The following is a 12,510-nucleotide window of genomic DNA, read 5'->3' as shown; positions in this document are numbered from 1 at the left end:
TAGATGGTTTATTTATCGTGTAATGACAGGTACTTTCACATTCTCTAATGAAAGAAGAGCAACGATGAAAGATTCTCCAACTTCCCACAAACATGATCAGATATCTGTAACGCGCGAAAGATAATCATCATTGCTATTTCCTTGTTTAATCCATAGAATTAACGCGAAAGAGTTCTTACATTCTTACAGCTCTTACAGTTCGTTCGGGTTGTCCCAGGTCCCTCAGTGTGAGGGTTATACTGAAGATATTTCAGGAAGTGGCGGTTAAACAATGCTCTGAATAATTATTCAGTTAAAAGTTTTGGGATAAGGATGAACATTTGAAGGACTAAAGTGAATCAGTGTACGTGTCTAAAGTGGGGGCACACAAATTAAACATGCAGTGGTCAAGCGTAGGAATCAGTACATCAGCATATTCAATAAGCAGTTGTGCAAGAATGCAATCCAAGACGTATGCCTTGTATATTTCAAGATTCAAGGCCCTGTGAGTATTGCAAGCCGAAGCAGGGCATATTTGAGTGTTTAAGATTAGACGGGGTAAGAGTACGAGAAGCATGATTGCCGGAATCGATGAGGAAAGAAGAAACATCACGAGTGAGAGACACAAATGGTAGTTCTTTAATCGGCAAGAAAACTGTAGAACTATCTTTTGCTAAATAAACGTCACGTCAGTACTTAACACAAATGGCAGATGTGGTGTGTTCGGAAAATACAAACATCTCTACAACAATCATATAGATAACAGCAAACTCATTTTCACCAACTGGATCTCGTGACCGAATTCCACTGCAGATCAGTCGTTGATTTCGCCATAAAGTCGAGTGTGGGCGAACGTCAACCTTTCCTTTATGTAATGGTAAAGGAAGACGGCACTATTTCAATTCTGCAAACACCAGGCCCTCAAATGTGAGGAAATACCTGAATCCAAAGGGCAATTGCAGTGAAGCCTTTGAACGCTCGGTTGTATCAGCCAATACCAATTGCACATTTGCCCACTATAGCTCATGTAACGCGGTCACCTATGATCTGGATCGATAATTAGCGGAGGCTGCTTCAAGAATAAAATAAAAGATTTTGAAACCAAGGACTCAGAGGGCGACATTAACAATAATAATAAAAAAAACCTATTACTGGTGATCATCTGGATGTTAATCTAACAAAAATAAATAAAAAAAAATCATTGTAAAATCACTGGGAGAAATATTGCGCATTTTGACCTCTAATATAGGTTCGTTGTTTAAAAAAAATAGTTAAATAAAGGAGCTGACGAAAAAGTGGGAAAAATCTAGTAAGTCAAATTTGGTGATGGACATAATTATATACTTTCTGTTAAATACAAAAATCTTAATTCCTTACATTTTGTTATTGTTAAAAGAGTGTATGTTAGTCGTGTATAACTGTACGAAACAAACTATAAGGAATACCATTCATGAAACATTTTGATATTTAGCCAAAAAGAAGATATCTTATTAATATTTAAAAAGTTATTGTGGAGGCGCGTGACTTTGTACCAGAAACCTCATAATAACTTTCAAAGAGATAATGAAAACTTAAGTCGATTTCACTCATAAGGAAAGGAAAGGTTTAAAGATCCTTGTTAACTAGAGAAAAAATATATAAATTTTATTTACGGGATTTTAAAAAATTCTCAAAACAGAAAAAACAAATGTGAATAATAAACAGAAAATACCTTGCAAATACGACTCATATTCCAGAAGCGTTTCGTAGTCGATGAAAATGCAGTTGAATATGGCATTAAGCCTAAACAACCAGCTTACAGTTGTTTTGGCAAACTAGTCACGTACTCCCTGATTGCCGGGCTCTTGACGGAGGGAAAGAAAGGGATTCGTTTTTCTTCTAAGATTAGAGACTTGCGTCTAATTTAGAATAATCTGTGAGACAGGCTTTAAGCTCTTGGCAAGACGGTCTTGTAAAAGTTAACAGATATTTATGTTAGCTAATGGGTTTTCACTATGTATGGATGTATGTTTATATATATATATATATATATATAAATATATATATATATATATATATATATATATATATATATATATATATATATATATATATATATATATACTGTATATATATATATATATATATATAAATATATATATATATATTATATATATATATATATATATATATATATATATATATATAAATATATATATATATATATATATATATATATATATATATATACATATATATACATATATATATATATTATATATATATATATATATATATATATATATATATATATATATATATATATACAGTATATATATGAAAGTTACAGATTACTGATATATTTGTACGCGTTGCGTACACCTAAACATTTGCTGCATAAACTGAAATGAGTTAATAGTCTCAAATCTAGCCTGATGTAAAATGGGGTTTCTCCCACCCTGGCGATATATGTTTTAGTTAGTTAGACACTATGCCATGTTGCCAGCATGTCGCTTCCATCCAGTTACTGGATTTCAGTAGATGCATTGTATGCAAGGACTTCTGTGAAAGTCCCCTTGTCAAGCTTTGCTTTCACAGCTGGGTAAGATAGAGGGCTCAAAAGCACTGAGAGATAGAAGCTACCTCTAGTTACCAAAATAGTGACTTTACACTTACGACATAATTTTTTTAGTGATACAAAAACCGAAAGTGACAACTAATTACTGATTCAGAGATGTTGAGACCCAGTACAGTGGATAACCAGGAGACATCTTGTGTTTTTGTTGTTTTTTCTCAAAATCCAGTAGCACAAAAAAGGGGGTATCGACGCCTTCAGCCAAATGTGCAGCAACCACTAGTGCAACAGAAAAACGACACACTACCCATTCTGTCTTTTCTGTGGAATTGCAAATGCAGGGGGTATCAGCTCATACATCATGTATAATAAGAACAAGAAAAAATCGTGTGAACCATCCCTAATTAGACATGAATGCATAAAGACTTCGGCAACAGAGTTGATAAAGTCTTGAGCAGATGAACATAGGGACTTCCCTACAATTATAAAACCGTCAGCAGTGTTGATAAGGGACATTTTCAAAATAAACATCCACTCCCACAGACAGGCTGCTGCCCTTACATTTGAGAAGCTAAGAGATTTCCACCGCCAACTAAGAAAGGGGACAAAGACCAAGAAGTGCTCAGCCTGCATATACCCAGTGTGTATCGATCATTGCGCATTTATTACCATTTCGTATTTTGCAGCAAATTGTACAAATCAGTGTGTACTGCATTCACATGTGTTATACAAGGCACATATGTGCTCATTTGAAACGTGATAATTTTATGAAGTCATTTTAGGTCTTTTGTGTGTGTGTGTTGGGAGGGCTTTCTTTGACTTACTGTGCATTCTTGCTGATTATAGTATGAGCTACAGGGGTTCCTATCTTCACCAGTCCATATGACAGCAAGGATGGGAGGTACTGCACAGTTGCGAACAAGTCCACCTGTTACGCCTTGGTGAGAGACTTGGAAAAATTATATGGTAACAGTGTTTACTAAGGAGGGGGGGCCGCTCTTTCTCTGTTAGCAGTACTTAGCACGAGTTCCACTAGTCAGCTCTAGAGTTTAGTGGGGGGAGGCTTTAGGTATGTTTGGAGCAAGAGACAGGCGCACACAGTGTAAAAATAAAATAAAAAACAAACCTATGCATATGATTTAGTTCCAGGTCATGATTATATTCATTTATTTATTAGAAAGGTGAATTTGATATCTAAAAGGGGTTCAAAATCTAAAGGGCATTTCGCTACCCTGATTTCTTGGAAAATTCTGTGAAAAGAGAACCCTAAGGCAATATCATCAAATTGCATTTCTCCAAAAAGCCCTTTCCACAATGGACAGGTAAATGACTGAAGGGGTTGTTTAACAACAGATGATAATAGCGAAAGGAATTTCTGTCCGTATGACATTAAAACTTTTATTACTGTACAGTTGATATTAGAAAATATAAGCCGGGTAGAAAAATTATGCATTTATCCATAACATAACCTGTAATAATTGTTATTGTCATGAACAGCATGTAGGCAATAACCTCTACAGTATATTCAAGAGGGAATACAAACCCAACCATGAATACGTGAAACCTCTGAATATAAATAATTATCATAGGTGAACGAATTAACTTTACCTTATGGGAATGGTTAGAAGTCTACACCAAGCTTGGGAGTCCTTCACTTTCTATTGCTCGTTGTGGTGTTTTCTCTGTCCCTAGTTGTGTTTCTTTTTATTCATCAGCAACGTATTGTCTTCTCTCTCTCTCTCTCTCTCTCTCTCTCTCTCTCTCTCTCTCTCTCTCTCTCTCTCTCTCTCTCTCTCTCTCTCTCTCTCTGTGTGTGTGTCTGTGTGTCTGTGTCTTTCTCCAACCATACCTAAAGACTCCTCCCACTAAAACAACTCTAGAGCTGATTAGTGGAACTCGTGCTAACAGAGGAAGACTCCCCCCACCCTCAGTAAACACTTGTTACCGTATAATTTTTCGAAGTCTCTCACCAGGTGGACTTGTTCCCAACTGTACATAAGCTTGTTCATTGCCATAACTACAAAAAAAAAAGTTTCAAATAATTTTTGAAAAATACTTTTAAGTACATGTTACATAAAGATTTTTGTATTAAAACAAACTACTAAAGTTAACGGTTTTTTTTGTATTTTTTTACGGTGATAAGTGTATAATTGATTTTTTTCAAGATTTTCCCCTTCATTGGTTTTATATAGGATGGCATATATCAAAAGGTTACTTTTCTAGGGTTAAGGTTGGTTATCCTTGGCAGAAGATTTTAAACTTCCTGGATTCTGCTGCACTTATTCTAGTATCAAAAGATATATAAAATTTATATATTAGTATGCTTATGCGAGAAAAACAGTAACTGAGTTTTTTTTTTTTTTTTTTGTATGGCAGCCACTAATAGAAGTGCACCAGTTCTGACGCTAGGTACCTCTTGCAATCCTGTTTGAGTTTAACTTTATTTTCAAAGAACGTTTTGTTCTTTGTAATCACCAACTTTACCGTTAACATATAAAAACCTTCGTTCAAAGATCATATCCTGAATCTTTGAATCGTAAAGTTTCGGTTAATGTTTTAAACTCTCGTTCAGGCATTGAATAATTTTACCTTAGAAAAAACGCAAACAATAATAAATACGCGCACACATCCTTAAAAGACTTATGAATTACAAACAGAAGTTCCATGACATCCAAAGCTCTGCAGCGTCACCAAAGACAAGGTCATCGTCTGACCACCTTGACTACGTGTTTGAGAACAAGTAGATAGGCTGATTGATTGGTTGAGCGATTGATAAAGTTAACTTCCGCAGCAACGGTAATGAGATAGCAAGAAGAAACGTCTTAATCAGAGATTCTTCATGAAATATTCGCTCATATATAAATGTACATCTTTCCAATTAGTCATACAATTACATGTATGAACTAATAAAAAAATGTACTTAATTTTTAAAAAATAAAAAAGGAAATCTTGCATACTCATCATACTTCACTCGACCCATACACTTCACCCTCTCCAAGAACCCTGAAGAGAAGGTAACAGTCCTCAGCACCAAGGCACTCGGAATGGAGCCGTTTCAAAGGCTAATCCCAACTGCCACTACTACTGCTACCGCCAGGGGAAGCGTACTCATAGGTCTGCAAGAGGACACTTGGCCAGCAAGCGGCGTGCGGTCAAGGGGACCAAGCAGGCTTCACAGAATGGATGGAGCTGCCCAGCTATCGAAAAACCATGTGTCATATGGGTGTGGTCAGTTCTCAGTCGGCAAAGAGCTGTCCCCCATCTTCTTGGCATTTGACTAGGTCGCCATTAAAGAGTCGACCTCGTAATTTCTAGGATCTTCTAGTCACTACGAACCAGAATCTCTCCTGTAAACTGTCATGCCTGCCTAGTCGTTTTTCTTAGTATAAGGAAAAAGGCCATAACATGGCAGTGAAGCTGGTTTTTGTGCGTCATTCAAAAAGGCATTCGTTAGTTTGCTATTTTTTTATTATTATTTTCAACCATCACTCCGTTTACTGGAACCAAGCAGAGCTCAACTGCAGCCGAAAAAAATCTGTTAAAAAAGCTTTAATATCAATGGACGTTTGGAGGTAAAATTAATATTGCGGTTCAATTAACTCTTTAGGTTATCTTACCGTATTACCGATCAAAAGCCCCACCACACTTGGCATTTCATTATCTACAGAAACATCCTGTTACATTTTTCTTTAACAAGGGAATGGTATTATGTATTCAAAGACGTTCTTCTGATATATTTTTAAAATTTTCGCGCTCATATGTAGCTCGACTTTTTTTTTTTTTTTAGCTCCAGTGTGTAGGTTAGAGTTCCATGAAATGTGCTGCATCAAAAATTTTGCTGATTATTATCATTAGTATTATTATTGTTAAAGAAAAATTAACATTCCTTGTCACTACGTCAAGCAACACACTTTGAAACGAAGAGGAATAAAAACATTTTCAATCCCCAAGGACAAAACTAGAGAAAGTGGGGGGCGCATTAAATTAATAGGATACACTTAATTTTACTTGGGAAATAGTAAGTCGCATATCTTGACAGAATAACAAAGAAGAACAAATTAAAATATCCCCGTAGGTGCATTGTAGGCATTACTTGAGATTCTTTGCAGTGTGCCTTCGGCCCCTAGTTGCAACCCCGTCGTTCCTTTTTACTGTACCTCCTTTCACATTCTCTTCCATCTTACTCTCCACCCTCTCCTAATAATGATTCATAGTGCAGCTGCGAGGTTTTCCTCCTGTTACACCTTCTAACCTTTTATTATCAGTTTCCATTTCAGCGCTGAATCACCTCATAGGTCCCAGTGCTTGGCCTTTGGCCTAAATTCTATATTCAATTCAGTTCAATTAAAAATATTGTTAGATTGTAGAAGATGCAGTTTTTTCTTTTTATTTATCTATTCATGTCATTATTTATTTTTGTAGGGTCCCTTCCTATACCAAAATCAGTGCAAGCCACTGCCCCAATCATCCAAACACTGCTAAAGAAAGTAAGTTATTTTACCAAAATCTCAGTAGCTCACGGTCCACTCTCATACACTTGAACCAAACCCCATCAGCATGATGTTGCACACTTAAACGCTGCGCTGTTCACCTCCACTCGGCTTACATTTAATTTCTTTGTGAACATGCCTTTCAATTTAATATTTTTGTAACACTATAAACCTTATACTTATAAGAGCTAGCCTCTCTCTCTCTCTCTCTCTCTCTCTCTCTCTCTCTCTCTCTCTCTCTCTCTCTCTCTCTCTCTCTCTCTCACATACCTCAGACATTATTTTCAATAGTTTCTTTTATCTTATCCAGTGCACATGGTCCTAAAATACTTTGGAAATCGTCTCACCCTTGCTAACCTCTCACCACTCTATTATAGTATATATACGTTTTTTATCCTTACAGTGGTCCTTTCTGTACTTACATTCCACAGACAATACATTCAGTACCTCCTTTCTTTTTAATTCACATTTCCAAATTCGTCAGTTGCTATTCCCCTACATAAAGAAGCGATGGCTCCACATTCTCATAAAACATTTGAAATGTTACTTCTGCACACACAATTCTGTCTCAGAATTTTCCAGTTCCCACTGGTTTTCATTATTAATTCACTCTGGTCCATCATACCAATACCTATGTTGCAATTAGAATCTCTGAAGCAAAAGGAGCAATTAAAGATCTTTGAAAGGTTTGCAATTCAAAATTTGCAAGAGTTCTCTCATTACATTGTACATTCTTTGGTGTGATTTCTCCACATGAATGAAGCAGACAGACATGTAAGGTAAAACTTGCATGCTTTTAAGCTGTAACGAATGTTTTTCTTTACATTTCTAGAAGAGACATCAGGGCAGCTTGATAATAAAAGCATGTGAACGGGTGGGTACCGTTCTCAGCTAGCACTCTGCTGGCCCGGCGTTCGATTCTCGGACCGGCCAATGAAAAATTAGAGGAATTTATTTCTGGTGATAGAAATTCATTTCTAGCTATAATGTGTTTCGGATTCCACAATAAGCTGTAGGTCCCGTTGCTAGGTAACCAATTGGTTCTTAGCCACGTAAGATAAATCTAATCCTTGTGGGCTAGCACTCGCTAGGCCCGAGTTCGAGTCTTCGGCCGGCTAATGAAAAATAAGAGGAATTTATTTCTGGTGATAGAAATTCATTTCTCGCTATAATGTGGTTCAGATTCCACAATAAGCTGTAGGTCCCGTTGCTGAGTAACCAATTGGTTCTTAGCCACGTAAAATAAGTCTAATCCTTCGGGCCAGCCCCAGGAGAGCTATTAATCAGCTCAGTGGTCTGGTAAAACTAATGTATACTTTTCGGGCCAGCCCTAGGAGAGCTGCTAATCAGCTCAGTGGTTTGGTTAAACTAAGGTATACTTAACTTAAATCAGACACATGTAACACATTACATTTACTTATAAACACCCAAGGAAGTCTTCTGATTCCAGCCTTCCACCATCCAAACTAACGTTCATCACACCACCTTCCTACCTTCTTTACCCCTCTCATAACTATTTTTCCAGTAATATAACTTATTTCCCTATAACCAAATCCACCGGTATTTGCAACTCTCTCTTTGCCACTAACAACAAAAAATGTATCGTGCCCAAACTGCTGCATTTTCCCTTCCATTTCCTGACTCTTTATCTTTTCGCACGATCCCCTGTCTAGTTTTTACAGCCGTTATTCTGCTTATCACTCTTTCCTCACAGCTGTAGCGCTGACGAAATGAAACACATCCGTGGCTCAAAAGTATGTCTACACTCACATCACGCTACTCAGTTTTCAGTCTCCGTATTCTCACACAAACTGCATTTTCTTTATATTTAATCGCTCTCGCTGTTCATCAGAGTGCATCTCTCTTAATTTTTTTTTTAATGACTTCTCTCGGCTCTTTTATACAATATATGTAGTTTATTACTTTTTTTCTGCACTCTTCTTTACACCTTTCCAGGTATACTAAGTTATGTTGTTGTTATTATTATTATTAGTATTATTATTATTATTATTATTATTATTATTATTATTATTATTATTATTGCTGGTGCTTTTCTTGTGATATAGTGATAAAAGATATGTCAAATATTTTTTCGCCTGAACTACTTTTTTTGGGGATTTACCAAACTTAGAAATTAAATTTACACATTGAAATTTATTAAAGACTATGTCTTTCAACATGATTACGTAAATATCATCAGTATAAAAAATAGCAAAGAAATGTTTCACGTATTTCGTGTATCACTATTTTAATTAAGTGTATCATGGAAAAAAGTTCAATAATCGAACTTGGTAATGAAACCTCGTCTTGGATTAATGACAATTATTTATCATTTTACCTTCGATTTGTACACAATTATATACACAACTGTACTAGGCCATGAAGACATGAAAATGTTTATGGTACCTGTGAGTGAATATTGCTTAGTCTTTCAAGACATGTTTTATTTTATAAGCACATCGTGCTTCATTAATCAAGCAAAATTTGCTATGGTCTGTGTTTGAAGATGGGTGGCTGTCCTCGACTAACCAGACGTATCTGATTATAACCTAGTCGGTATTTAGGTCAGGACCATGTGAATGGTAACCTAACCCCTAAATATCAGCTTGCCTAGAATAGGAAGGGGAACGCCTTACAGGAAGGGTTGTGCGGTGGAAAGGAGAAATTAAAGTGGATTCGTCTAAAATCGCAGTGTTCCCACTTCCCTAGGAAACGCATTGAACCTTGGAGTCTCCTTCAAGGAAAAGAATGAACTACTAGGCAACAATAACTGGAATCGATCGCAAGGGAAACTGCAATATGTAAGCGTTTAATATAATTTTCATTGTGAGTAACAAAGGCCTCTAACTCACTGACCTGCAAGTCATCTATAATATATATATATATATATATATATATATATATATATATATATATATATATATATATATATATATATATATATATATATATATATATATATATATATATATATTATATGCCTATATATATATATAAACAGGCAGATAGATGAATAGGTAAATAATATACATATATGTGTATATATATATGTACGTATGCATATGTATGTCTATGTATTATATATATATTATATATTTATTTTGCTGATTTAACAATACTGTATATGTCAATACTACGCCCTTATATTAAGAATGATTAACAAAATCACTACTTTAATGAATCACCTATCAGCTACTGAGCAAATTAATGTGCTTTAATTTTTGTCCCAATCATCAGAACTAGTCATAACTACAGGCTGGTAACATCAACCTCAGGTCCAGTTGTCGATGTTGAAGAAGAAACAGTACGGGTGCTTTTCCTTACGTCCATTGCCCATATATGTCTTTTCGTGTCCATGATCCGTATGTCCGTTTCTAGTGCAGTAGCTTGATAGTGGTGAACAACAAAACAATGGCATAGGAGCAAAGGACGCAAAAAAAAAAAAAAAAAGATGGATGGAAATCACCCTAACCCAACAGGTAAATCGACACACTTTTCTCAAAGAATATCAAGCATTGATCAGTTATAAACCGGCTATGTTAAAAATTAGTGAAATGTTATGAAAGTATAGATCAAAGTACCTGGGCTGTTGGGGCTGCAACTTCTTTCCTGTCTCTCTAGTCATTGTCTTCTGTACTTTCAGAGTCTCACGGTAGGATATGTCCTCTCGTAACAACTGAACTGTGACTTGACTTGTGGAAATAATGCTAAAATTGCGTTTTATTTCAATTTGTTTCTTGTTACAGGGTTCTTAAACTGAGAGTCATTGAAGTGGACTGAGCTGAGCCTAATGTTTTGTCGACCTCTTCAGCAATTCCTCTCTCGGAGTGACTGTTTACCATTTCTGGCACCTGAAAACAAAGAGATATCTCCACTGAAATGCCGCAACTGAGAAACGCAGGGATGCAAGATTAAGCTGAAAAATCGTGGACAGGTGAGTAGTTGGTCGCAATCATTATTTAAAGTATACACAAATTTTTATAAAACAATACAACATTTACTAACAGGCATAAAATACCAAATGCCATCTTTTTTTTTTAGTGCCAGTCCCTGGCAGTGGTATGGTACTTGGTTGTTTTGGTCTGCACTAAACTTTCTTTACTTTATGGAAACCTGAAGATTGAGAATTTTGTGCTTCCTGAGGCTGCTGTTATTGCTACAACCATAGGCTGTACAAAACTGATATACCCTAATTCTTCTACGATAAGTGGTAGGCTTGTTGTGCCAGTCCACATCACCCAGACCCATTGTTTGTTGTTTCGAGACTCCGTGCCGCTAGAGGGACTTGCTGCAAACTCATTATGGTAGAAGAATGAGTGAATTGTCTCATATGTAAACGTCGCTGGCAACAGCAGGATGAAAGATTTGCAAAGGAAAATGATGATAGTAATCAGGAACCCTCAGTGAAAGAAAGTCATATAAAATTATAATAATGACAAGAAAAAAACAAGGCGATTATTGCAAATGACAATAATTATATTATATTGTAATATATATATATATATATATATATATATATATATATATATATATATATATATATATAATATATATATATATACATATATATATATATATATAATATATTATATATATATATATATATATATATATATATATATATATATATATATGTATATATATATATATATATATATATATATATATATATATATATATATATATATACATATATATATATATATATATATATATATATATATATATATATATATATATATATATATATATGTATATATATATATATATATATATATATATATATATATATATATATATATATATGTACATATATATATATATATATATATATATATATATATGTACATATATATATATATATATATATATATATATATATATATATATATATATATATATGTGTGTGTATATATATATATATATATATCGTTGCTTGACTTCTGTATGACCATGAGTACCTAAATGGAAATCAATTCCAGCCATGTTACAAAAAAAGTAAACCTAATTTCCTGAATGGATTCTTGAAAAATCAGGACCGGAAAATATTGTCCAGAACAACGATATTGTTGTAACGGCTTAAAAAATGATGACGTCCAACTCTAGTGATGAATGTAACCCCCAAAAACACATGCCTCATCTGAAGACGAAAAATTCAATTTCCTACTAATAAAACTTTAAAGCAGCTGTCCCATGCCTTCCTGCTATGTCTCAACGATGGCCAGGGTTTTTTTTTTTTTTTTTTTTTTTTTTTATCTTGCCCATTTTTTTTTTTCTGAATATTGCCCGTAAATTTGTGTCAGACGTTTATGTCCGTTTATTACCAATTTGTTTCCGCAGACCTTTTCAGCGTAACTGTCGTAAAAAATGAATGAAGTCTCGTAAAATCATAAAGGGGAAAACGGATGAGGAAGTGCCTCTTGGCGAGGTACCTGTTGGTTAATCACGGCATGGATGACAGGCCTGAAGGACGCCGTTTTCTCTTTT

The 12,510-nt window shown here is 34.9% G+C and overlaps 1 protein-coding gene across 4 annotated transcripts in view; it reads left to right on the top strand.

Moving 5' to 3' along the window:
- Positions 1-12,510, top strand: part of LOC136845744 (uncharacterized) — an 86,737-nt gene that overhangs the window by 17,101 nt on the left and 57,126 nt on the right. For 3 of the 4 annotated variants that reach the window (XM_067115981.1, XM_067115982.1, XM_067115980.1), the window contains exon 2: positions 10,770-10,957. The gene's annotated coding sequence lies outside the window, so the exon portion shown is untranslated. Of the gene's footprint in view, positions 1-10,285; positions 10,503-10,769; positions 10,958-12,510 lie in introns of those variants that run through there. The other variant, XM_067115983.1, reaches the window with a different exon arrangement.

The sequence above is a fragment of the Macrobrachium rosenbergii genome, chromosome 14, assembly GCF_040412425.1.
Source record: "Macrobrachium rosenbergii isolate ZJJX-2024 chromosome 14, ASM4041242v1, whole genome shotgun sequence".
Taxonomy (NCBI): Eukaryota; Metazoa; Arthropoda; class Malacostraca; order Decapoda; family Palaemonidae; genus Macrobrachium; species Macrobrachium rosenbergii.
Note: the sequence above shows the minus strand (reverse complement) of the source record. Positions and strands in the feature narration are given on the sequence as shown.